This window comes from Pristiophorus japonicus, chromosome 9, assembly GCF_044704955.1.
Source record: "Pristiophorus japonicus isolate sPriJap1 chromosome 9, sPriJap1.hap1, whole genome shotgun sequence".
Classification (NCBI taxonomy): Eukaryota; Metazoa; Chordata; class Chondrichthyes; family Pristiophoridae; genus Pristiophorus; species Pristiophorus japonicus.
The window spans coordinates 133,232,588-133,260,495 of NC_091985.1; the positions used below are offsets into that span (position 1 = coordinate 133,232,588).

The 27,908-nt window shown below is 45.4% G+C and overlaps 1 protein-coding gene across 3 annotated transcripts in view; it reads right to left on the minus strand.

Moving 5' to 3' along the window:
* Positions 1–27,908, minus strand: part of plcb1 (phospholipase C beta 1) — a 1,109,102-nt gene that overhangs the window by 251,185 nt on the left and 830,009 nt on the right. The window lies entirely within an intron of this gene.

The window sequence follows — 27,908 nt, forward strand, 5'->3', positions numbered from 1 at the left end:
TCCCCTCAGTACAGATTCACACGAGGCATGTAGTGAAGTCAAGGTCACTCTGGACCTGCCCCTTTATTTCACAGCTCTGGAATGCTGCACTTGCCTGAGACCTGTCCTTATATACCTGTCTCTTGCAAGTGCACCCCTGGTGGTAAGGTATGCTGGTGGTTACAGGTCATATCTTATTACAGTCATGTATAGCATGTTAGGATACAGTTATATATAATAATATAAGATACAGGACACCTTGGGAGCACCTGTATATAAGGAGGCCTCATAGACTGGAGAGGCACTCTGAGATCTGTAATAAAAGACTACGGTCACACCTTACTTTGAGCTTGCAGTATCTATTCTGACTCTTTATTCAAGACATAACAACTGGCAACGAGATGCAAATGATGAACCCCACCGCAACAATGCAGAGAAGTGTGGGCATCCTGGAGAAATTTTCGGAGGGAGATGACTGGGAAATCTTTGTGGAGCGACTCGACCAATACTTCGTGGCCAATGAGTTGGAAGGAGAAGCGAACGCTGCCAAACGAAGGGCGATCCTCCTCACCATTTGCGGGGCACCAACGTATGGCCTCATGAAAAACCTGCTCGCTCCAGTGAAACCCACACACAAGTCGTACGATGAGTTGTGCACACTGGTCAGGGAACATCTAAACCCGAAGGAAAGTGTTCTGATGGTGAGATAGCGGTTCTACACATTCAGGAGGTCTGAAGGCCAGGATGTGGCGAGTTACATTGCCGAGCTAAGGCGCTTGCAGGACATTGCGAATTTGAAGGACACTTGGAACACATGCTCAGGGACTTCTTTTTACTTGGCATTGGCCATGCAGTAATACTTCGCAAACTTTTGACTATAGAGACCCCAACCTTGAGTAAAGCCATAGCGATAGCCCAGGCATTTATCTCCACCAATGACAATACCAAACAAATTTCTCAGCACACCAGTGCTGCTGTAAGTACTGTGAACAAAGTAACGTTTTTTTCAAATCGAAATGTACATGGCAGGACTTACATGCCTGCAGCTGCACGTCCGCAGATAACTCAGAGTCCACCATCAAGGGTGGTGAATACAAGGCCATTAACACCTTGTTGGCGCTATGGGGGTGATCATCAATTCCATTCATGCTGCTTCAAAGGATACGTTTGCAAGGGCTGTGGAACAATAGGACACCTCCAACGCATGTGCAGGCGAGCCGCAAACCCTGCAAACCACCAGGTTGCAGAGGAGGACAGATCCACGGTGGATCACGACGAACCAGAGCCTCAGACCGAGGAGGCAGAGGTATATGGGGTGCACACATTTACCACAAAGTGTCCCCCGATAATGCTGAAGGTTGAATTAAATGGACTCCCAGTGTCAATGGAGCTGGACACGAGCGCAAGCCAGTCCACAATGAGCAAAAAGACTTTCAATAAGTTGTGGTGCAACAAGACTTCAAGGCCAGTCCTGACTCCCATTTGTACTAAACTGAGAACATATACAAAGGAACTGATTCCCGTAATTGGCAGTGCTACTGTAAAGGTCTCCTACGATGGAGCGGTGCACAAGTTACCATTCTGGGTGGTACTGGGCGATGGCCCCACACTGTTCGGCTGGAGCTGGCTGGGAAAGATACTCTGGAACTGGGACGATGTCCGAGCGCTTTCGTCCATTGACGACACCTCATGTGCCCAGGTCCTAAGCAAGTTCCCCTTGCTGTTCGAACCAGGCATCGGGAAGTTCCAAGGAGCAAAAGTGCAGATCCATTTGATTCCGTGGGCACGATCCATCCATCATAAGGCGAGAGCGGTACCTTACATGATGAGAGAGAGGGTGGAGATCGAGCTGGACAGGCTACAATGAGAGAGCATAATTTCGCCAATCGAATTCAATGAGTAGGCCAGTCCGATTGTTCCAGTCCTCAAGGGAGACGGCACTTTCAGAATCTGTGGTGATTACAAAGTAACTATCAATCGTTTCTCACTGCAGGATCAATACCCGCTACCAAAGGCAGATGACCTATTTGTGACGCTGGCGGGAGGGAAAATGTTCATGAAGCTGGACATGACGCAGAAGCTGGAGGAATCATCGAAAGGCCTCACCTGCATCAACACGCACAAAGATCTCTTCATTTACAACAGATGCCTGTTTGGGATTCGATCAGCTGCGGCGATATTCCAGAGAAACATGGAAAGTTTACTGAAGTCGGTCCCGCGCACCGTGGTCTTCCAGGACGACATCTTGGTTACAGGTCGGGACATCGTCGAGCACCTGCAGAACCTGGAGGAGGTTCTTCGTCGACTTAGTCATGTGGGGCTCAGGCTAAAACGCTCGAAGTGTGTTTTCCTGGCACCTGAAATGGAGTTCCTGGGGTGAAGAATCGCGACGGATGGCATCAGACTCACCGATTCGAAGACGGAGGCAATCAATAACGCACTGAGACCACAGAACATGACGGAGCTGTGGTCGTTTCTAGGACTCCTGAACTATTTTGGTAACTTATCGGGTCTTAGCACATTGTTAGAATCCCTGCACTCTTTACTGCGTAAAGGAGATGAATTGGTCTGGGGTAAAAGCCAAGAAAATGCCTTTGAGAAAGCTAGGAAGCTGTTATGTTCAAACAAATTGCTTGTGTTGTATGATCCATGTAAACGTTTGGTACTAGCATGTGATGTGTCGTCGTATGGGGTCGGGTGTGTATTGCAACAGCTAATGAACTTGGGAAATTGCAACCGGTTGCTTATGCAACCAGAAGTCTGTCTAAGGCTGAGAGGGCCTACAGCATGATCGAAAAAGAAGTGTTGGCATGTGTTTACGGGGTAAAGAAAATGCATCAATATCTGTTTGGGCTCAAATTTGAATTGGAAACCGACCATAAGCCGCTTATATCCCTCTTTTCTGAAAGCAAGGGGGTAAATATGAATGCATCGGCCTGCATCCAGAGATGGGTGCTCACATTGTCCGCATACAACTCTGCCATCCGCCACAGGCCAGGCACAAAAAACCGTGCCGATGCTCTCAGTAGGCTGCCATTGTCCACCACAGGGGTAGAGATGGCACAGCCTGCAGATTTAGTTATGGTAATGGAAGCATTCGAGAGTGAGCAATCACCTGCTACCACCCAACAGATTAGAACCTGGACGAGCCAGGACCCCTTACTCTCCCTAGTAAAAAACTGTGTGCTCCACGGGAGTTGGTCTAGTGTCCCATTAGAGATGCAGGAAGAAATAAAGCCGTACTAGCAGCGCAAAGATAAAATGTCGATACAGGCAGACTGCCTCCTATGAGGTAATCGGGTAGTTGTGAGAAAAAAAGGGCAGGGAAACTTTCATTAGTAATCTCCACAGCACCCATCCAGGCATCGTAATGATGAAAGTGATAGCTAGATCCCACGTGTGATGGCCCAGTATCGATGCGCCCTGCATGCACAAATGTAATACATGTTCCCAGTTAAACAATGCACCCGGGGAGGCACCACTAAGTTTATGGTCCTGGCCCCCCAAACCGTGGTCTAGGGTCCATGTCGATGTCGACTATGCAGGCCCATTCTTGGGAAAAATGTTTTTAGTGGTTGTAGATACGTACTCCAAATGGATTGAATGTGTGATAATGTCGGCAAGCACGTCTGCTGCCACCATTGAAAGCCTACGGGCCATGTTTGCCACGCACGGCCTGCCTGATATCTTTGTAAGTGACAATGGGCCGTGCTTTACTAGTACCGAATTCAAGGAGTTCATGACCCGCAATGTGATCAAACATGTCACGTCTGCCCCATTTAAACCAGAGTCCAACGGTCAGGCAGAACGAGCAGTTCAAACAATCAAGCAGAGCTTGAAAAGGGTAACTGAAGACTCACTGCAGACTCGTTTATCCTGAGTCCTGCTTAGTTACTGCACAAGACCCCACTCGCTCACTGGGGTTCCGCCCGCTGAACTGCTCATGAAAAGGGCACTCAAGACAAGGCTCTCGTCAGTCCACCCTGATCTACACAAACAGGTAGAGAGCAGGAGGCTTCAACAGAATACATATCATGATCGCGCAAATGTGTCACGCAAAATTGAAATAAATGACCCTGTATTTGTGTTGAACTATGGACAAGTTCCCAAGAGGTTTGCTGGCATTGTTTTGGCCAAAGAGGAGAGTAGGGTGTTTGTGGTCAAACTCGCAAATGGACTCACCTGCAGGAAACACTTGGACCAAACCAAACTCAGATTTACGGACTATCCAGAACAACCCACATCAGACCCTACCTTTTTCGACCCTCTAACACACACACACACAAGTGGCAACCGACCCAACGGTCGACCACGAAGCAGAACCCATCACCCGCAGCAGCCCAGCAAGACTCACCACCCCCAGCAGCCCAACAAGGCCAGCGAAGGGCCAACAAATGACTCACCACAACATCAGCATTCGCACCAAGACGATCAACCAGGGAAAGGAACCCATCACCCGCAGCAGCCCAGATCGACTCACATTGTAAGTAGTTACACTATTGACTTTGCGGGGGTTGGGGGGTATGTAAAACTGTAAATACCATGTCTAACCTCCAGAGGGCATATCCCCTGGAGTTCCAAGGGATCCCACAATCCCTTGGGAGCACCTGTATATAAGGAGGACTCTCAGACTAGAGAGGCACTCTGAGATCTGTAATAAAGGACTATGGTCACACCTTACTTTGATCTCACAGTATCTAGTCTGACTCTTTATTCAAGACATAATAGATGGGGTGAAGCGGGCAGGCAAGTGGGTATCCTAGTCTGTGCCACCTCACATTGTGGGACTTGGGGTCGAGGTGCTATTTTCTACTGTTGTTTTGTGGGAGCTGCTTAAGCAATCTAGTAGGACATATACTTGGGGGTTTGACCATGTGACATTTTAATCATGTGACACTGCAAGTGCTTCAAGAAAATATTAATTGCATATATAAAATATTTTCTCGTCAGCTACCAATTAATTCCCATTGGCATCCTCTTTTAGACTCACCCTTCCTCAAATGTCCTCTTGTTTAATGGTACTGGAAGAAATCCTTTCTCTTGTGCACAGCTATACTCCTTATCATTTTCCCTACGCTCATCTGATCATCTTTTGACATGATTCTGAAGTTTCCTATATTCTTTCGGATGAAGAACTTTTCCAATCATCGTTACTTTAATATCGGCATTAAAACAAATGGTTTATGGACCGTTTCCGAATGACACTGATTTGAAAATCTAGGGTCGTCTGTCATGCAACATAGGAACTGACTGAAATTGGCAATGTTAGCTGAAAATGTCTTATAAAAGACCAATTCATACAGTAGGCTTCATATGCTTAAAATATTAATTACCTGCTGAAAAAAACGTAACACAATTGTACTGCTGTCACTATCAATATCATTGCTCCCCAAATCCTTGTGAGATCCTGCTAGGAACATGCATCCATTTCCTAGTTTGTGGTGTAACAGCCAACACTTGGTTTATGTCCTTCTTCCAACAAACTAGATACCCCTTATTGTGCTTTGATGTATTGCATCTCACATTTTTCAGGCACTAATTTTACTTAATATCAGTAGTTTGCCATAAAGTCGATTAGCATGTAGTTAGATTGCTGTTTCATTTTATTTTGAATTACAGTGCATGTCCTACCTGCAGTGAAAAAGAAGAAACACTTGCATTTCTATAGCGCCTTTCACTACCACAGGATGTTTCAAAGCGCTTTACAGCTAATTAAGTACTTTTGGAGTGTAGTCACTGTTGTAATTTGGGAAACGCGACAGCCAATTAGCGCACAAGCAAGCTCCCACAAACAGCAATGGGAAGGGAAGTCATTATATTCTATAATAAATCCTTATTTATACTTATACAAATATTATACAAATGAATCCAACCAGAATAAACATTTATAAGCAAAGAAAAGATTAAATAACCCATCTTCCTACCTGTGTGAAAGTGCTTCAGCCAGGGAGAATGCTGCAGGAAGCCTCACAAGTTGAGGCAGCCGTTCGTTCCTGCGGGGGGTGGGGGGAGGAGGAAGCCGTTCCCGACGGCGGGCGGGGGGGAGGGGGGAGGGAGTGTGGGCCCGACTGACCGACCGAATGCAGCGGGGGGGGAGGAAGCCGTTCCAGATGGCGGGCGGGGGGGCGGGGGGGGAGGAGACAGTGAGAAGTCTGCAGGAAGCCTCACAAGTTCAGCAGCCATTCCCCGACGGCAGCGGGGGGGAGGATGGGAAACGGCTGCCTCAACTTTCTGAGGCTTCCTGCAGCCTTCTCACTGCTGCAAGAAGCCTCAGTGCTGATGTGCTGATGGCAATGTGCTTTTATTAAAAAATTTTCAAAAATTAAACATCTACAAAGAACTACAAAAATGGCCGAGTGCCAATGTTTCCTTCACACTGCGCGTGCGCGAACGCTCCAACGCGCACGCGCAGGGTTGCCGTCAGGAAAAAAAACTAATTTAAATGGTACCCACCCCCTCCCACTTACAAAATCGGCGCGAGTGGTAGGCTCCGCCGCATCAAGCAGACATGGAGCTGCAGGGCGCTCCAGAATCGCGCGTTTTTTTTCCGGCGCCGTTTTCGGCGCGAAAAACGGCCGCCCAGCTCGGAGGGGCGCCCGTTTTTTATCGTGTGGAAACTTGGGGCCTGCAGTCCTAATGTTCTGATCTGCACTCAGCTAGTCTCTGTGGCAGCAATGAGACCTTGCCGAATTCACTGCGATGTGCATGTAGAACATTAATTGATAAAGTAACAAGTGGTCGTAAGGTTAAAGTGCAATACTATTTATGAATGGTGTGAGAGGAGCTCTCCCCCATGGCGGAATATGCTGCTTGATGTGGAACTGCGGGAGTTATACTTAAAAAAAACCCACCTTCACAGGGCAGGCGGCTGCAAGCACCACTATAGGTACATCTTTGGCACCCACTTGTCCCATGCTACCTGAATTTTGGCACCTGGCTGTCGGTCGGGGATACAATTGCCCTGACCCCACGCGGATTTCCGTCAATCCCATGTAAAAGAGGTCAAGTCGCGATTATTTCAAACAAAAATTGGGGCATTCTTCAAGGACCCACTGCCACCCATCTGGTGTCAGCCACGCTCAGTTGGTTAGCACTCTGTCTGCTGGTTCAGTAGCTCGTGCGCTTAAGCCACACTCCAAAGACTTGAGCATATAATCCACTGGTGGAGCGCTGCACTGCACTGTCTGAGATGCCGTCTTTTGGATAAAGACGTTAAGCCGAGACCTTGTCTGCCTTCTCAGGTGGATGCAAAAGATCTATTTTGAAAAAGAGCAGGGGAGTTCTCCCCGGTGTCTTGGCCATTATTTATCCCTCAACCAACATCACTGAAACAGATTATCAGGTCATGATCACATTGCTGATTGTAGGAGCTTGCTGTGTGCAAATTGATTGCTGCATTTCTCACATTACAACGGTGACTACATTCCAAAAAATACTTCATTGGCTGTAAAGCACATTCGGATGTCATAAGGTCATGAAAGGTGCTATATAAATGCAAGTTTTTTCTTTCGTTTTACACCTTGTTTCACTCAGCATACCAGTTTCCGATCCAATGCTGGGTCTCGACTGAGCCAGGGAAGCGGGAGCTTCTAATACGGGGAGTCCTGAACCACAGCTCTGTACTGGCCAACACCCACCCCGCCACCCCCCCCACTCCCCCAGTGATAGTTGTCTTGTAAGAGGCAGGTTGAGGTTCCATTCCTTACCAAATGCACCAGAAAATCATGGAAAACGGTGCAGACCTGACGCACCAGGGTTCAGAGGGTGCTGACGAGGGTGCACCAGGGTTCAGAGGGTACTGCTGAGGGTGCACCAGGGTTCAGAGGGTGCTGACGAGGGCGAATGTGGGTTCAGAGGGTACTGCTGAGGGTGCACCAGGGTTCAGAGGGTGCTGACGAGGGCGAATGTGGGTTCAGAGGGTACTGCCGAGGGTGCACCAGGGTTCAGAGGGTGCTGACGAGGGCGAATGTGGGTTCAGAGGGTACTGCCGAGGGTGCATCAGGGTTCAGAGGGTGCTGCCGAGGGCGAATGTGGGTTCAGAGGGTACTGCCGAGGGTGCACCAGGGTTCAGAGGGTACTGCCGAGGGTGCACCAGGGTTCAGAGGGTGCTGACGAGGGCGAATGTGGGTTCAGAGGGTACTGCCGAGGGTGCACCAGGGTTCAGAGGGTGCTGACGAGGGTGCACCAGGGTTCAGAGGGTGCTGACGAGGGCGAATGTGGGTTCAGAGGGTACTACCGAGGGTGCACCAGGGTTCAGAGGGTGCTGACGAGGGCGAATGTGGGTTCAGAGGGTACTGCCGAGGGCGATATGGGTTCAGAGGGTGCTGACGAGGGCGACTGTGGGTTCAGAGGGTACTGCCGAGGGTGCACCAGGGTTCAGAGGATACTGCTGAGGGTGCACCAGGGTTCACAGGGTGCTGCCGAGGGTGCACCAGGGTTCAGAGGATACTGCCGAGGGTGCACCAGGGTTCACAGGGTGCTGCCGAGGGTGCACCAGGGTTCAGAGGATACTGCCGAGGGTGCACCAGGGTTCACAGGGTGCTGCCGAGGGTGCACCAGGGTTCAGAGGATACTGCCGAGGGTGCACCAGGGTTCACAGGGTGCTGCCGAGGGTGCACCAGGGTTCAGAGGGTACTGCCGAGGGTGCACCAGGGTTCAGAGGGTGCTGACGAGGGTGCACCAGGGTTCAGAGGGTGCTGACGAGGCCGAATGTGGGTTCAGAGGGTACTGCCGAGGGTGCACCAGGGTTCAGAGGGTGCTGCCGAGGGTGCACCAGGGTTCAGAGGGTACTGCCGAGGGTGCACCAGGGTTCAGAGGGTGCTGACGAGGGTGCACCAGGGTTCACAGGGTACTGCCCAGGGTGCACCAGGGTTCAGAGGGTACTGCCGAGGGTACACCAGGGTTCAGAGGGTGCTGACGAGGGTGCACCAGGGTTCATAGGGTACTGCCGAGGGTGCACCAGGGTTCAGAGGGTACTGCCGAGGGTGCACCAGGGTTCACAGGGTACTGCCGAGGGTGCACCAGGGTTCAGAGGGTACTGCCGAGGGTACACCAGGGTTCAGAGGGTGCTGACGAGGGTGCACCAGGGTTCAGAGGGTACTGCCGAGGGTGCACCAGGGTTCAGAGGGTGCTGACGAGGGCGAATGTGGGTTCAGAGGGTACTGCCGAGGGCGACTGTGGGTTCAGAGGGTACTGCCGAGGGCGACTGTGGGTTCAGAGGGTACTGCCGAGGGTGCACCAGGGTTCAGAGGGTGCTGCCGAGGGCGAATGTGGGTTCAGAGGGTGCTGACGAGGGCGACTGTGGGTTCAGAGGGTACTGCCGAGGGCGACTGTGGGTTCAGAGGATACTGCCGAGGGTGCGCCAGGGTTCAGAGGGTACTGCCGAGGGCGACTGTGGGTTCAGAGGGTACTGCCGAGGGCGACTGTGGGTTCAGAGGATACTGCCGAGGGTGCGCCAGGGTTCAGAGGATACTGCCGAGGGTGCACCAGGGTTCAGAGGGTACTGCCGAGGGCGACTGTGGGTTCAGATGATACTGCCGAGGGTGCACCAGGGTTCAGAGGGTACTGCCGAGGGCGACTGTGGGTTCAGATGATACTGCCGAGGGTGCACCAGGGTTCAGAGGGTGCTGCCGGTCACTCACCGGAGTTACGGCGGGACATTGGCAAAACCACCATAGATTTTTGGGGTCAAATTCTAGCGCTTCTAATGATCCGAAACACAAGGCTCACCTTAGTGAACCTCATTTACATTAACTGCTGGCCCTGATTTTCTCGCGCATCACCCCCATTACAGTGATGTAATTACCAAATATCACTGTGGTGAACCCAGTATTTACAAACAAAATAGAACAATGTACAGCATGCATCGTTTCAAACTGTCTTCCTTCTTGCTTTGCTTTGCTCCTCCAATTTGTCCTCGGAAATGTTTTTTAGGGATCTGGAGTCTGGCTATCACCAGTCGCATTACATTTCTCAGACTGAAAAGAAAGACTTTTGGTGCCTTTCACGAACACCGGATGTCTCAAAGCGCTTTACAGCCAATGAAGTACATTTGGAGTGTAGTCACTGTTATAATGTGGATACCTCGCGACTGGATACCTCTCCCGCTGGAGGAGAGCAAGCCTCTGATGGGAATACAGCCCTTTCCAAGGAACAAATAATGATTTTGTTGTGGCATTGCCTTTCTTGGAGGGGCTAAAATGGTTCAATTGTGAGAACAACTTGTATTCCCTGGAATATCGAAGATCAAAGGGTGATTAAAGGAATTGATTGGATAGATAGAGAGAAACTATTTCCTCTGGTGGGGGAGTCCAGAACAATGGAGCATAACCTTAACATTATAGCTTGGCTGTTCAAGTGTGATGTCAGGAAGCACTTCTTCAATCAAAGGGTAGTGGAAATCTGGAACTCTCTCCCTCAAAAAGCTGCTGAGGCTGGGCCAATTGGAAATTTCAAGAATGAGAATGATAGATAATTGTTAGGCAAAGGTATTAAGAGTTTTGAAAGCAAGGTGGATAGGTGGAGTTAAGATACAGATCAGTCATGATCGAATTGAATGGCAGAATAGGCTCGAGGGGCTGAATGGCCCACTCCTGTTCTATGTTCCTATGACTCCGAGTTCAATGTTACTAAAACCACGTTATAAATAGAAAGTCTGTACTATTTCAACAAATGAAAAGCGATAGTGGAAGCTGATATTAAATGGAATCCATTATACATGTGTGAAACAATTTTCAAATATACAGTTCAATGCAGTCCATGACACTATGAAATAAAACTGAAAAGTATGTGGTTCTAATATCAACATTACTCTGGATTGACCACCAGATGGCAGTGCAGACTAAATAAAGCCAATCACCTCATAATAATGAGATCATCAGCATGAGGTCTGACACCCCTTTTTCGTTACTTTATTAAATTATCAATTAAACTTCATAGCAGGAACAGACAATTAATATCGCCAGTGCGCTCACCTGCTTGCTCACCTGTGTCACTAAAAGTACTACAGTATGGGAAATGTTCAACATGATTTGTTTTACCTTCTGTTAGTTTGATGTGCATTAAGTTGACAAATTACACTCGTGGGAATAGGACATCTATCTTCTTCACAGCCAAAGGCAATATTGAGGAGGTGCGAGTCAGAGGCACCACTGCTTCAATGCAAGTTAGGTTGATCCAAACTATGCGGTTATCAGTGTGTAATTTGTGCTAAGGCATTTGGACCCTTTGGACATTCCTCAAATTTGGATTGGTAACATTTGAGGTCAATGAATTAATGGGCACCAACTAGCATATTAAGGATAAATTCCTCATTCTCCCATTGCAGAAGGGAGTGTGGGATCGGAGATAGGGCTATAACACTGTAGCACCAATTCTCTGATCCAAACTCCTTTTGAGTGCAGCTGCAGTGAAATTACCCCATGAATACCACATGGACTGCAACGGTTCAAGAAGGCGGCTCACCACTACCTTCTCAAGGACAATTAGGGATGGGCAATAAATGCTGGTCTTACCAACGATGCCCACATCCCATGAATGAATTTAAAAAAATTTCTCCTGATCGAAGGTAAACAAATCATCAATAAAGCCTGGAAGTTGCGTGTTTGTGATTTTGCTAGAAACAGCGAACAGAGGAACTATGCTTGAGCACATTCACACAAAGCGATGAGACAAACTCTTACCCCTCCCATCTCACGTTACTTAAATAACAAAAGCTACCGCCTGGGTCCAGACACAGTCCCGTGCTCTGCTGGTTCTCAGCTGGAGAATTCACAAATGAAACCAGAAGATATGACAGCTTCAAGCACAGCCATTGTGACAAGCAGAAGGTATGCATAAAGCGAGGTTATGCTCTGGTTATGTGTCTTTCTCTGACTGACGGGACACACTGCGCATCTTATTGAAGCATCAATAATGCTTGGGCTCTCAGCATGACCACTTTTGAAGAGAAATCAGTTGAATCTTTTTAAAGATGACTTGAATGGCAATGTTCATGTTTACAGCCAGTCTGCACCTTAACAGCAGTGATGTTCTCCCATTATTTGTGCCGAGTTTTATAATTAGAAATTAACTTCACTTACATAAGTATACATATCCCAGCTGGAGTATTGTGACCACACTTAAGGAAAGATGTCAAGCCTTTCAGAGGGTGCAGTGGAGATGAACTAGAATGGTACAAGGGATGAAAGACTAGAGGAACTGGGATTATTCTCCTTAGAACAGAGAAGGTTAAAGGGAGATTTGATTAGAGGTGTTTTGAAAGAGTAAGTAAGGAGAAACTGCTTCCAGTGACAGAAGGGCCCGTAACCAGTGGACACAGATTTAAGGTGATTGGCAAAAGAACCAGAAACGACAGAAAGAAGAAAATGTCTAAGCAGCGAGTTGTTGTGATTTGGAATGTATTGCCTGAAAGGATGGTGGAAACAGATTCAATAATAACTTTTAAAAAGGAATTGGATAAATACTTGAAAAGGAAAAAAAATGCTGGACGAGGGGAAAGAGCAGGGGAGTGGGAGTAATTGGATAGCTCTTTCAAAGAGGGCTGAATGGCCTCCTTGTGTGCTGTATCATTCTATGATTCTAAACTGCCTGTACTTTAGGGCAATTCGTTGACTGTGAAGCACTTTGGAACATTTCTCGGAGATATAATCTGCTAGTTTTTTTTTCCATTTCAAAATACATCATCCAAGATGTTTTACTGCACATTATTGTCTGAACCATTATAACATATTGACACTGAAAATGTTGCTATGTGTGCCTCCAGTATCTTACCCTCTCCACCACTGCATTAGACCAGCAGATAGACAGTGCACTTATGCAGAAAGTACTTTGGGGAGAAAAAAATGCGTACCTGCGCAAAAAGTACATGAAAGGGGAAATGAAAAGAAAAAGCTGGAAATGTATAGCAAGTTTACCAGCATCTGAAAGAGTAATAAAATGAGGCATTTCATTAGAAACCTAAATCTTTCTTTCTTTTTCATATGTTGCACTTTTCCAAAATTTACATCTTCAAAGTAGATCGTGGTGATTTGCTCAACTCTTCAGAGAGAAAACTGTGCTGGTGTAAATGTTTTGATAAGCAAACACTTATTCGTTATTCATTAGCCCTTTATTCACATGGGCCTAGAAATTCGACTCTGGGGATTATAGCATTCAAATATTGAAGGCATTCAGCTGAAATTCCTCTCTGCATTAACTGTTTGAATATTTTACAGTCGTTTAAATGGCCAAGTATCCCAGCGTGCTTTGCTCCAGCACTTTAGCCAGAGAGCGAATGTGGAGGAATGGGGTGGGTGGGGGGGGGGCTACGGTGCAAGAGGGAAGATTTTGGTCTCTGTGTGAACAAAATGAGCTGAGCCATGAGAATCAGACACCAAGGTAAGGGGTGCAGTTGCTAAGACACCATCTACCACAGTAAGAACAATACTTCAGATACTGCTAAGGCAGCCAGAATTGTGAAGGCCTGCAAGGCCATAAGTAGAGAAAGATTGGCCTATGCATTAAATTACAATACAATATACAAAGTTTGTGAGATAGAGTTGGAGGCCAAAAAGATTAAGACGTGTGCAAACACCTCAAGCATGGCATCAGCTTGGTGGGAGACTGTTGTAGGTACATAAGAACATAAGAATTAGGAACAGGAGTAGGCCATCTAGCCCCTCGAGCCTGCTCCGCCATTCAACAAGATCATGGCTGATCTGGCCGTGGACTCAGCTCCACTTACCCGCCCGCTCCCCATAACCTTTAATTCCGTTATTGGTTAAAAATCTATCTATCTGTGATTTGAAAACATTCAATGAGCTAGCCTCAACTGCTTCCTTGGGCAGAGAATTCCACAGATTCACAACCCACTGGGAGAAGAAATTCCTTCTCAACTCGGTTTTAAATTGGCTCCCCCATATTTTGAGGCTGTGCCCCCTAAGTTCTAGTCTCCCCGACCAGTGGAAACAACCTCTCTGCCTCTATCTTGTCCATCCCTTTCATTATTTTAAATGTTTCTATAAGATCACCGCTCATCCTTCTGAACTCCAACGAGTAAAGACCCAGTCTACTCAATCTATCATCATAAGGTAACCCTCTCATCTCCGGAATCAGCCTAGTGAATCGTTTCTGTACCCCCTCCAAAGCTAGTATATCCTACCTTAAGTAAGGTGACCAAAACTGCAAGCAGTAGTCCAGGTGCGGCCTCACCAATACCCTATACAGTTGCAGCAGGACCTCCCTGCTTTTGTACTCCATCCCTCTCGCAATGAAGACCAACATTCCATTCACCTTCCTGATTACTTGCTGCATCTGCAAACTAACTTTTTGGGATTCACGCACAAGGACCCCCAGGTCCCTCTGCACCTCAGCATGTTGTAATTTCTCCCCATTCAAATAATATTCCCTTTTACTGTTTTTTTTTCCCAAGGTGGATGACCTCACATTTTCCGACATTGTATTCCATCTGCCAAACCTTAGCCCATTTGCTTAACCAATCTAAATCTCTTTGCAGCTTCTCTGTGTCCTTTACACAACCCGCTTTCCCACTAATCTTTGTGTCATCTGCAAATTTTGTTACATTACACTCTGTCCCCTCTTCCAGGTCATCTATGTATATTGTAAACAGTTGTGGTCCCAGCACCAATCCCTGTGGCACAACACTAACCACCGATTTCCAACCTGAAAAGGACCCATTTATCCCGACTCTCTGCTTTCTGTTCGCAAGCCAATTCTCAATCCATGTTAATACATTTTCTCTGACTCCGCGTACCTTTATCTTCTGCAGTAACCTTTTGTGTGGCACCTTATCGAATGCCTTTTGGAAATCTAAATACACCACATCCATCGGTACATCTCTATCCACCATGCTCGTTATATCCTCAAAGAATTCCAGTAAATTAGTTAAACATGATTTCCCCTTCATGAATCCATGTTGCGTCTGCTTGATTGCACTATTCCTATCTAGATGTCCCGCTATTTCTTTCTTAATGATAGTTTCAAGCATTTTCTCCACTACAGATGTTAAACTAACTGGCCTATAGTTATCTGCCTTTTGTCTGCCCCCTTTTTTAAACAGAGGCGTTACATTAGCTGCTTTCCAATCCGCTGGTACCTCCCCAGAGTCCAGAGAATTTTGGTAGATTATAACTAATGCATCTGCTATAACTTCCGCCATCTCCTTTAATACCCTGGGATGCATTTCATCCGGACCAGGGGACTTGTCTACCTTGAGTCCCATTAGCCTGTCCAGCACTACCCCCCTAGTGATAGTGATTATCTCAAGGTCCTCCCTTCCCACATTCCCGTGACCAGCAGTTTTTGGCATGGTTTTTGTGTCTTCCACTGTGAAGACCGAAGCAAAATAATTGTTTAAGGTCTCAGCCATTTCCACATTTCCCATTATTAAATCCCACTTCGCATCTTCTAAGGGACCAACATTTACTTTAGTCACTTTTTTCCGTTTTATATATCTGTAAAAGCTTTTACTATCTTTTTTATGTTTTGCGCAAGTTTACTTTCGTAATCTATCTTTCCTTTCTTTATTGCTTTCTTAGTCATTCTTTGCTGCCGTTTAAAATTTTCCCAATCTTCTAGTTTCCCACTAATCTTGGCCACTTTATACGCATTGGTTTTTAATTTGATACTCTCCTTTATTTCCTTGGTTATCCACGGCTGGTTATCCCTTCTCTTACCGCCCTTCTTTTTCACTGGAATATATTTTTGTTGAGCACTATGAAAGAGATCCTTAAAATTCCTCCACTTTTCCTCAATTGTGCCACCGTTTAGTCTGTGTTCCCAGTCTACTTTAGCCAACTCTGCCCTCATCCCACTGTAGTCCCCTTTGTTTAAGCATAGTACGCTCGTTTGAAACACTACTTCCTCACACTCAATCTGTATTACAAATTCAACCATACTGTGATCCACTCATTCCGAGAGGATCTTTTACTAAGAGATCGTTGATTATTCCTGTCTCATTACACAGGACCAGATCTAAGATAGCTTGCTCCCTTGTAGGTTCTGTAACATACTGTTCTAAGAAACAATCCCGTATGCATTCTATGAATTCCTCCTCAAGGCTACCCCGTGCGATTTGATTTGACCAATCGATATGTAGGTTAAAATCCCACATGATTACTGCCATTCCTTTTTCACATGCCTCCAGTATTTCCTTGATTATTGCCCGCCCCACCGTAAAGTTATTATTTGGGGTCCTATAAACTACGCCCACCAGTGACTTTTACCCCTTACTATCTCTAATCTCCATCAACAATGATTCAACATTCTGTTCATTAGACCCAATATCGTCTCTCACAACTACCCTGATATCATCCTTTATTAACAAAGCTACCCCACCTCCTTTCCCTTCTTGTCTATCTTTCCGAATTGTCAGATACCCCTGTATGTTTAATTCCCAGTCTTGGCCACCCTGCAACCACGTTTCTGTAATGGCCACCAAATCATACGTGCAGCCCAAGTTGGCCAAATAGTGTAAGGGTGGAACCTGGCCCCTCCAAAAGTTAAAGTGTTATCATGGACAGTCAGAAGTGCTTGCCTACGGAGGTTACAAGCCTAATCAGCTTGGACTTTGTGGCGGAAACAGGTTGTATTAATTTCTTGTCAGTTAATGTAATACTGTAAAACAGTTGTATGAGAACAATACTGTTATTAGTCAATATATATATTAAAGCTTGTTGTTTAAAACAACTCGTGCCTGAGTCAGGCGGAGGTTATTGTTGTGGGGCTAACAATCCTTCATTGCGACTATAACTACGGGAAATCTGCTAACATTTAGTTTAAGTGGGGTAACACCGCCACTGAAGCAGCAGAGAGAGAAAGGAATTTTAGATGAGCATGCTAAGTGTTGCATGTTAGTATTCCACAGCATACTTTCATAGTGGTATCTCGATTTAATTTTGTAAAGGACCGTCTTTTAATGACCACTATCTTTAATTTAATCCAGGTTTTTATCATTTATAGGGGTTTTGATAGACTCAATAGGTGTCTTTCTCCCAAGTGAGGTAAGCCCATTAATGTGCCTTTGGTTGGGGAGTCAATGCTGACGGATCATCAATTTTAAATGGTCACAACGACAGTGAAGAGAGAGGTTAGGAGAAATGTCTTTACACCCAGGATTATCAGAACACTCTGCTACAAGGAATAGTTGAGGCAGAGAACATTGCATTTTTGAAGCAGAGGCAAATACAGGACTGTGCAGATAGTGAGATTAGATTTACTCTAACAAAGAGCCAGCACAATCATTATGGGTCGAAAAGCCTCCAACTGCACTGTAAACTTCTGTGGTTTTATTTACAGTCCATTAGGCAGCACACTTTGAAAATGTTATGCAAAACCAAAGTGACTTAAACAGCAAAATGAGCTGCCGCTGTTCATGTGATTAAGCACACCACTCCATGTCCTGCATAATATTATTCACCTCCAGTCAAGGTGATTTTAAAAATTATTAATTATTGTCACTTTGTAAACTGCCAATCCATGGATTATGCAAATTATTGCACCTGTAGTGGCACATTAATGGGCTTATCTCACTGGGGAGAAAGACCCCAACTGCTCAATGTAATGTCACAGTCACACTAGGCTCTAGTGTCTCATTTATATTCATACCTCCCAGATTAGTGAAACATTATTATAGTGGGTTACATAATACATGCTGGGGTACAATATACCTACAAACAGTTGCCAATAAAATAACCTCAAACATTGCTTCTAATTAAATGTCTCCCAGCACCGAGTTGGGATCTTCTGCTAATGAAATGTTGCATCTCAAGGGGTCTATTAGCAGAAACAAATGAGCCTCCATCAGTGCAGATTGGTACTGGCTCATTTACATCAGCTAGACTGAAGGCTCGCCTTACAGAGGAACTCAACTTGATTTACATGAGGGCAAAAACACGTTCGTCCAAGTGTGGAGATATTTAGCCTCTATCACAACATCTTAGGGTGGTGTGGGAGGGGGTGGGAGGGGAGAGAGAGTGGCACACCATAACTATTCCTTTATACAGCACATTTTGCCGTAATATTCCACAACAAAGTCACAGCTCCACATTGACTATAGTTCTGCAGGATATAACATTCAGAGCTTTTAAAATTATGACAATTTATTTTAAAAATAAGAGGCCCGTCATCAAATGGAAATGATGAACTGTTTGTGTGTATAACTTCGGTGCATGCTTATAATTTGGTGAGGTAACAAATTTATGAAAATATTTTATTACATTTAAAATATGCATCGTCTTTGGTCCATACATTTCAGAACCTGGGCCAAGATATGGCAAAGATATAGACAGTTTTCATCACTGAGATGGCCCTGTTCCCCTGTAACATTCCAAAGGCCCAGTTTTTGCCATGGTAATGTTCATAGAATCATAGAAATTGAATCACAGAAAATGATGGTGAAACCGTCTGAAGAGGAATTTCTTCTCTCAGAGGGTTGTAAATCTGTGGAATTCTCTGCCCCAGAGAGCTATGGAGGCTGGGTCATTGAATATATTTAAGATGGAGATACAGATTTTTAAGGAATGTCAAATGTATCCATTATGATTAAAAAAATTACTAGGGTTTTAAAATAATAAAAAATATTTGAAAATGTTTTAAAAGTTAATTTATGATATTTCAGTTTTTACCTTAACCCGCATGTGTATGTCCCAATCTTTATTTTGCTCTCTGTAAAATTTTTTTTAAAGTGAATGATATTCGGCGCTTTTTATTTCCTAGTGAGACAGCTTGATGACATCACTGCTGCTGAATGCTAGGGATGCCCTTTTGACAGTGCTACAATCAAATTAAGGTCGAGAAAGCTAACATTTTTGCCACAGAGACAGCAAGATCTTTGTGGACAGCTTGCTTTGAGGTCAGCGACAATCTCCATCGCCTCGCCGCTGAACACACATTCCGCACAATTATTCCTGATAGGCTGCAGGTTCGGTGTATTAGTATCCTTACATGCTAGGCTATAAAAAGGCACTGAGTGGAAAAGTAGAAAAAAAGGGAAGACTGTGTCATTCTGCTATATTTTACACACCTTTCAGCGCCCTTTGATTCAAAAGTTGGACAGACGGTGCACTCGCTCCCGATTCACCACCTGCTCTACCCTTCCTGCCAAAAGGGTGCTGACAGAGGGGAGAAATAATTGACAGATCCCCTAAAGAGAAAGCTGACCCTTTGCCAAGGCTTCTGCTATATCTTCCCTCCGCCCCCCCCCCCCCACAACAATCTTCATAAGGATCTTTGGGTATCCGATCCCGGCACTTTGACCTCCTTTTAGCTTAATTAATTTCCCTAATACTTTTCTCTTATTTAATATAATATCTCTCATGTACAGTTTCTCTCTGTATGCAAGATTTGATCTTCCTTGATTCATTTATAAAACTATCAATGTCAAAAGAAAAAGAGTCTGTGCACGAGTTTGATGTCTGCAAACCCTGGGCCAAGAGACGGAATGAAAGACTGAAGCTGAGATTGAGGGACCAGAAGCTGGAGTGAAAGGCATGGAAACACATTTGTGCAGGGCAATCCACTGGTGCATTTTGTTTTGTCTAATTACATAGAAGGTTGCTTGACGCTACATATCTGTGCTTTCTGTATGAGTCTAATGCTTATTTTCTTGCCCACAGGATACTTTACATGTGCGGAAACCAAAAATGATTATTCATGTGTGTGAAAATAGCATCTACTGGGAGCCCTCAACACTCAGTGCCCTGAACTAATTTAAAGAGACACTTACGGTTTGGTCAAGGGATGCATGATCAGAAGTTAGCTAAATTTGCCACAAACTACCAGCATTCAATAAAGTGAGAGCATCAAAGCTCCTTCAGAGTAGAATTAAAAGAAAAACAGAAAATACTAGGAATAGCTGAGTTCTGAAGAAGGTTCCACTCAAAATATTAACCCTTTAATAGATTGATAGACCTCTGTGTATCCAGCATTCTCTGCTTTTGTTGCACAGCTTCACACATGCATTTATCAAGTATTTTGGTTCCCTCATGCTTTGGACCATCCCTTCCATCCCGAAAGTGCCTTCACTGGAGATATATTCTGCACCTACTCAAATACACAAGTCAAGTGTGCAGCCTGTCAATGGTGGGAGTAAGGGGGTGAACTGTTGCCCATCAATAAGGTCAGCGCCAGTACAAAATGGGAAGTGTTGTTTTATACCTACATGGACTTTGTGCTAAAATCATCAATAGGACGAACTTCATCCAGGTCACTGCACTCAGGTAACGTGGAGAATTCAGATTCAAGTTGTCATTAATAAGGGGATTCGCTCTTTTATGTCCTCATTAAAGCTGGATGCGAAACAGGAATATCGTGTAAATGAGTTGCCTGAAATTATTTCTACACTCGGAGACTGTAGGTCCAGGTAAACAAGGAATAGTTGTCTAAAAGCACTTGTGATGAGATTATTGGAGAATGCCAGAGTTGTGTCAAAATGACAGAATAAGATAAATAGCTTTCCAGCAACATTTGCCCACTACGAGGATCTTCAAAATGACTGTAACAAAAGTGACAGCTATGATGAAATATAAATCACTTCTTTTGGCTATTCTGAGGGCCAAATGACATATGTTTAACCATCTTAGCACTCGGGCTGTGGGATTTTCATTAGCTCAAATAGTGATGACTGACCCCAGCAACTCTTCCAAAATTGGCAGTAACTGGGAAAGGCAGAGTGAGCTTCTGGCCGAGGTTGGTCCTCCTGTCAGGTGGTGATTTTGATTACCAACGGAAGTGTTATTCCTGTGTTGCAGGTGTCCTGCAGCAAATAGCACAGCTCTAAAACAGGTTCGGTGCTAAATGCATTAAGCTCGTCGAGGTCATAGTGTTTTGTATGTAAACTTTACTAGTGTGTAAGACTTGCCACCAGGGGGGGCGCACGTGTTGGAGACCCAAGGGTCACTTGCACACCCCGGGCAAGCAGGTATAAAAGGCAGTCTACCATGCTGCTTCCTCACTCTGGAGTTACATTAAAGAGACCAAGGTCACAACAGTTTGAGCTTACAGTGTGCAGACTTAGTAGAGTTATTCTGAACATAACACATAGAATTATAGAATAGTACAGCACAGAAGGAGGTCATTCAGCTCATCGAGTCTGCGCCGGTTCTTTCGAAGGGCAATCCAGTTCGTCCACTTCCACGCTTTTTCCCCATATCCCTGTAATTTTTTTCTCTTTTAAGTAATTATCCAATTCGCTTTTGAAGGCAACTATTGAATCTGTATCCACTACCCCATCAGGCAGTGCATTCCAGATCCTAACCACTCGTTGTGTAAAAAAGTTTTTCCTCGTGTTGCATCTTGATTCTTTTGCCAATCACCTTAAATTTGTGCCCTCTGCTTGTTGACCCTTCCGCCATTGGAAACAGTTTACTTTATCGAAACCCTTCATAATTTTAAACACTTGTATCAAATCACGTCTGAGCCTTCTCTGCTCCAAGGAGAACACCCCCAGCTTCTCCAGTCTATCTATGTAACTGTAAACCCTCATCTCTGGAACCATTCGAGTAAATCTCTGTACCCTCTCCAAAGCCTTCCCACCCTTCATAAAGAATTGAACACAATACTCCAGCTGGGGCAGAACTAGCATTTTATATAGGTTTATCATAATCTCCTGGCTTTTGTACTCTATGCCTCTATTTATGAAGCCCAGGATCCCATGTGCTTTATTAACTGCTTTGTTAACCTGTCCTACCACCTTCAAAGATTTGTGCACAAGCACCCCCAGAGTTTCCCTGTTCTTGCACCCCCTTTAAAATTATACCATATAGTATGCATGGTTTATCCTCATTTTTCCGACCAAAATATATCACCTCACACTTCTCTACATTGAATTTCATCTGACATGTGTCCGCCCATTCCAAGGCTGTCGATGTTATCTTGAACTCTATCACTTTCTTCCTCATCTTTTACGACACTGCCAAGTTTTGTGCTATCTGCAAATTTCAAAATGTAACCTGTACCCACCCCCGCCTCCCCCCACTCCCCAAGTCAAAGTCATTAATGTATATTAATGTAAGTTGCAACATGGCTCAGCTGAACAGCCAATCTGCCTTTACACTACCTTGAGGTTTCCTCAGCCTATAACTCAGAAGAGGAATTCAGGAAGATTTTGCATCAGGAAGAAATGTTTCTATTTCCAATTGATACTGTGGACTAGTGCATACAGGAATTGGACTGATACTCCTTATCTCAATTCACTAAGGCCTTGAAAAGTGGCAGAGAGAGGGGATTTTTCGATCGGATGAGTCTACAAAATGAAAGAATAGTGTTATAATCCATTGAACCACTCATTCCTTATCTGTAATAACAGGGTGAATTCAACTGAATTTATTCTTTACAGGAAAACTCCAGTTAAAACTCACCCTAAATATATCATAATCTAATTACAGAAGGCTCACTTTGTCTAGATATTGAGCATGTTGCACCATGATGAACTAAGTGACACAATCTACAACTCTTTTGGAGAAACCAAAAAATAAAACATGAAATCAAGTGCCCCCCAATCTGGGGGACACTTCAGACACTTTCCAACTGCCCTTTTTCCGTTTTGTTTTTTTGGGGGTTTTTTTGCTTTTTTTTTGGCAGTAAAACCATAAATTTTACAAGTGCCCCCTATAAAAAGGGAGGGGGACACTAGAACCCGGCAATTAAAACAAATTAAATTTTAAACATAGAAAATCAAATTAAAATTTGGTTGCCGGGGATGATAATGCACTCCAGTCCCGCCGGCGCCCACACTGCATGCTCCATCTCTAGGGACACCCTGGCCCGGATGTAAGCACGGAAGAGAGGCAGGCAGTCAGGCTGAACGATCCCCTCGACCACCTGCTGCCTGGACCAGCTGATGGCTCCCTTGGCCGTGCCCAGGAGCAGTCCTACGAGGGAAAGGAGGTGGGGTAGCTCTGTTAATAAAGGATGATATCAGGGCAGTTGGGAGAGACGATATTGGCTCGAATGAACAAAATGTTGAATCATTGTGGGTGGAGATTAGAGATAGTAAGGGGAAAAAGTCACTGGTGGGCGTAGTTTATAGGCCCCCACATAATAACTTCACGGTGGGGTGGGCAATAATCAAGGGAATAATGGAGGCATGTGAAAAAGGAACGGCAGCACTCATGGGGGATTTTAACCTACATATCGATTGGTCAAATCAAATCGCATGGGGTAGCCTGGAGGAGGAATTCATAGAATGCATACGGGATTGTTTCTTAGAACAGTATGTTACAGAACCTACAAGGGAGCAAGCTATCTTAGATCTGGTCCTGTGTAATGAGACAGGAAAAATAAATGATCTCATAGTAAAAGATCCTCTCGGAATGAGTGATCACAGTATGGTTGAATTTGTAATACAGATTGAGGGTGAGGAAGTTGTGTCAGAAACGAGCGTACTATGCTTAAACAAAGGGGACTACAGTGGGATGAGGGCAGAGTTGGCTAAAGTAGACTGGAAACACAGACCAAACGGTGGCACAATTGAGGAACAGTGGAGGACTTTTAAGGAGCTCTTTCATAGTGCGCAACAAAAATATGTTCCAGTGAAAAAGGGCGGTAAGAGAAGGGATAACCAGCCGTGGATAACCAAGGAAATAAAGGAGAGTATCAAATTAAAGACCAATGCGTATAAGGTGGCCAAGGTTAGTGGGAAACTAGAAGATTGGGAAAATTTTAAACAGCAAAGAATGACTAAAAAAGCAATAAAGAAAGGAAAGATAGATTACGAAGGTAAACTTGCGCAAAACATAAAAACAGATAGTAAAAGCTTTTACAGATATATAAAAGGAAAAAAGTGACTAAAGTAAATGTTGGTTCCTTAGAAGATGAGAAGAGGGATTTAATAATGGGAAATGTGGAAATGGCTGAGACCTTAAACAATTATTTTGCTTCGGTCTTCACTGTGGAAGACACAAAAACCATGCCAAAAATTGCTGGTCACGGGAATGTGGGAAGGGAGGACCTTGAGACAATCACGATCACTAGCGGGGTAGTGCTGGACAGGCTAATGGGACTCAAGGTAGACAAGTCCCCTGGTCCTGATGAAATGCATCCCAGGGTATTAAAAGAGATGGCGGAAGTTATAGCAGATGCATTAGTTATAATCTACCAAAATTCTCTGGACTCTGGGGAGCTACCAGCAGATTGGAAAGCAGCTAATGTAATGCCTCTGTTTAAAAAAGGGGGCAGACAAAAGGCAGATAACTATAGGCCGGTTAGTTTAACATCTGTAATGGGGAAAATGCTTGAAACTATCATTAAGGAAGAAATAGCGGGACATCTAGATAGGAATAGTGCAATCAAGCAGACGCAGCATGGATTCATGAAGGGGAAATCATGTTGAACTAATTTACTGGAATTCTTTGAGGATATAACGAACATGGTAGATAGAGGTGTACCGATGGATGTGGTGTATTTAGATTTCCAAAAGGCATTCGATAAGGTGCCACACAAAAGGTTACTGCAGAAGATAGAGGCACGCGGAGTCAGAGGAAATGTATTAGCATGGATAGAGAATTGGCTGGCGAACAGAAAGCAGAGAGTCGGGATAAATGGGTCCTTTTCGGGCTGGAAATCGGTGGTTAGTGGTGTGCCACAGGGATCGGTGCTGCAACCACAACTGTTTACAATATACATAGATGACCTGGAAGAGGGGACAGAGTGTAGTGTAACAACATTTGCAGATGACACAAAGATTAGTGGGAAAGCGGGTTGTTTAGAGGACACAGAGAGGCTGCAAAGAGATTTGGATAGGTTAAGCGAATGGACTAAGGTTTAGCAGATGGAATACAATTTCGGAAAGTGTGAGGTCATCCACCTTGGGAAAAAAAACAGTAAAAGGGAATATTATTTGAATGGGGAGAAATTACAACATGCTGAGGTGCAGAGGGACCTGGGGGTCCTTGTGCATGAATCCCAAAAAGTTAGTTTGCAGGTGCAGCAGGTAATCAGGAAGGCGAATGGAATGTTGGCCTTCATTGCGAGAGGGATGGAGTACAAAAGCAGGGAGGTCCTGCTGCAACTGTATAGGGTATTGGTGAGGCCGCACCTGGAGTACTGCGTGCAGTTTTGGTCACCTTACTTAAGGAAGGATATACTGGCTTTGGAGGGGGTACAGAGACGATTCACTCGACTGATTCCGGAGATGAGGGGGTTACCTTATGATGATAGATTGAGTAGACTGGGTCTTTACTCGTTGGAGTTCAGAAGGATGAGGGGTGATCTTATAGAAACATTTAAAATAATGAAAGGGATAGACAAGATAGAGGCAGAGAGGTTGTTTCCACTGGTAGGGGAGACTAGAACTAGGGGGCGCAGCCTCAAAATACGGGGCAGCCAATTTAATATCGAGTTGAGAAGGAATTTCTTCTCCCAGAAGGTTGTGAATCTGTGGAATTCTCTGCCCAAGGAAGCAGTTGAGGCTAGCTCATTGAATGTATTCAAGTCACAGATAGATAGATTTTTAATCAATAAGGGAATTAAGGATTACGGGGAGCGGCCGGGTAAGTGGAGCTGAGTCCACGGCCAGATCAGCCATGATCTTGTTGAATGGCGGAGCAGGCTCAAGGGGCTAGATGGCCTACTCCTGTTCCTAATTCTTATGTTCTTTTGTTCTTATTATGTAGGCCCTCAGACCTACCCGTTCCTCTCCGCACAGGGTGCCCAAAGATCAGGAGTGTGGGACTGAAGTGCAACCAGAAATTGAGGAGCAGCCCCTTTAAATAATGGAACAGGGGCTGCAACCTCGCATACTCCATAAAAACATGGAACACGGACTCTTCCAGATCGCAGAAATTGCAGGCGGCCTGGGACCACGTGAACCGGCTTAAAAATTTATTGCACGGAACTGCTCCGTGCACCACCCTCCAGGCCAAGTCCCCGATAAATGGTGGGAGGACCCCTGCGTAGAGTGCACTCCATCGGGGACCCCCGCCTCCTCCGGACGGCAGGATGGTACACCATGGCGTGTCCGGACGGCAGGCGAGGATGGCAAGGTTGAGAGTGTGCAGGAGCAGCCCGTACAGGAAACCCCTCCGCGCAGAACTGAAAGGCACGGAGGGGATTTCCCCGAGGCGGCTCAAGTTGTGAGGCGCAGGCTCCCGAGAGAGGTTTCAGGGTTTGGCGCCGATGAGGAATTCCGTCCAGACGGGTGTCAGTTCGGACGGGATCTCCCCACGTGCTTGAGCCTCCTCGACGCACCTAACGGAGTCAAGGCCCAGAGCGATGGCATCGGCCACGCGCCGGACGTCGGCCCAGTTTAGGCGCCGTGTCAGCACGTCTGCCGCCATCCAGCCCGTTCCCCCGCCATCGAGCAGGTCCCTGACCCTGGTCACCTCGCCAGCCACAGCCCTCTCGTCCGCCTGCCACCTAAAACCTCGGTCATGGAGATACGGATTCCTGAGCAGCGGCTCCTGCAGGACAGCCGCCACTTCAGACGGTGGAGAGCTGCGCTTGGTGGTGACTTTGTTCCAGACCCTGATGAGTTCCTGGTAAAAGACAGCCTCTGGACGGCGGTCCTGACGCCCCCCCCCAGGCTCACAAACAGGAGCTGCGTGACACCATCTACATCGCAGCTCCCAAATGACACCTGTTTCTTAAACAGCACCCACAGTGATTAACAATTTATGTGAATTGGTGCAGTTACTAGAGTTTGCCAGCCAATCCCGATGCAGGCTCTTTCACCCCGAACCTCCATTTTATAAGTGGTGTCATTTACCTACATTTGAGCCTTTAACAGTCATTGCGTCAATTACAAAATGGTTCTCATCAATAGAAGTGGCTGCTAACAACGGCAATTTTAGGAAGCAGTGGGAGGGTGTGGCTTTTAAAAGGAAAGATGTGAAGGCCACAGGAGGCAGATGCACAAGGGAATGCACCTTGCTGGAAGCTGGAGGAGCCATTGACAAATCTTCAAAGGTTCAAGTTGTGCAACATTAGCCCCTATAAATGGTCTGGCCTCATGCAGGTGTAAATGAGTTTGTGTGTGGATGCAAAGTGTTGAGCTTTGTTATTTATTGATGTGCTGATGACAATGGAACTGACTTGGTTTATTTGATGGTGTGTGGTGGCTAGTTGAAGGAAGAGGAGTAGTCAAATCACTAAACCCTAACCCTAAAACATTTTTAAATCTTAATTTGAGCAGCCTGCAAGTTCTGCCCAAAGCCTTCGTCATTGTCTCAATAGTAAAAATACCAAATGCTTTTTTATTTGTCCACCTCCCTATCCTTCTCAGAACATATTGTGAAAAGATTGTTCCTGGTATACATATTCTCTCTTTCAACATGGACACTTCCTTATTTTCTTTCATTTATAGCCTTTCGTACTTTTCACCCTGCTTTGCTGCCTGCTGTATAGCTCTTTATCTCAAATTGGAACAGCCTCCATTATTTTCTTCTTGAAATCAGGCTCATTGTGCATCTCAATTGAAGCTAAATCCCTCAGCTGTACTTCAATCATGGGACATCAGCAGCCAGGACTAGTGCAGTACAATACTCTCCACCAATGCCCAATTCTCCTGTTTGTACTGCATGCAGCGCCATGCAAATTTTGGCATCCAGTTACATTGAAAGATTTCTATCAGAGTTGGCCTCTCTCCCCCTTCCTGGCCAATGCTCCCTGTGCCCTTTCTTCCCTGCATGCTGAGATCTGAAATCTCTGCTGATGCAAGCTACATTAACATTGAACAACTGAGACGCTAACAAATTATGAAGTTTGCATTATGCTGTGTGTTGGCTGCAAACGCTGGGTTAGTACAAGCCCCAGTCAGATTTTAACGTGGAACTGTGGAATCACACAACAAAATTCATTCACATCACACTTTGGAACATCAATTCCCGACTTCATGGTAAACCGGAACACGAGAAATGGTCGGGGCGGGAGGATTGGTTTAAATTGGTGAAAGGCAAATTTAGGACTGATATCAAAAATGTCTTCTCAAATGAGTG